This window comes from Wasmannia auropunctata, unplaced genomic scaffold (genome assembly GCF_000956235.1).
Source record: "Wasmannia auropunctata unplaced genomic scaffold, wasmannia.A_1.0 LD336074.1, whole genome shotgun sequence".
Classification (NCBI taxonomy): domain Eukaryota; kingdom Metazoa; phylum Arthropoda; class Insecta; order Hymenoptera; family Formicidae; genus Wasmannia; species Wasmannia auropunctata.
Window position 1 is genome coordinate 3,296,732 of NW_012026816.1, and position 725 is coordinate 3,297,456.

Below are 725 nucleotides of genomic sequence, written 5' to 3' on the forward strand. Positions count from 1 at the left end.
TGATTTTTTAATGAATTACTGTTAAGCTCTGAAACGAAATTTGTGTCATTTGTAGCGTTTTTGACATAACGACAATGTGATCTGCAACAATGTTACACCACTGAGGATGGCCAGATGTGTGGCCGAAACGTTTGGCAATAAATCTACATACACGAAATTAAGAGTGCTATTCACTTGAATTACCATTGCGCACCAAGTACCGCGCTGATTCCCACTAGCCTATATATTCTAAATTGTTGAATTTACTGGGAATCCTTAGACTTATTAATTTAATATTGTTATTATATCAAACTCAACGCGCCTGAAAAGATATATGTGTATTATATACGTCTATATACAACAACATTATCCGACTCTGTTAAAAAAAATCGGTACAAAACAATAAAAATGATATAATCGTTTTTAATTGCAATTATGAACCGTAAAAGAATTATCATGTATAAACAATTCATTACGATAATGTTTTGTGGCGGTACACTTACGTTACGGCACGCGCGCCTGGCCCGCGCGCTGGGCCCGCGCGCGCCCGCCACGAGACGAGAGTAGTGCACGGCGCCACCGCTAGGTGCCGCCGGCGCCACTACAATTCTCGTAATTAAGATTCACCCACGCCCGCTATATCTAGGGCTCCGTGGGTGGTCTCAAGCAGAGAGGATCCTGAGAGCGGCCATGCCCGCGATTTAGCTGCGATAGACGATTGAGCTGGTTTCAGCGCCTCTGGAAAA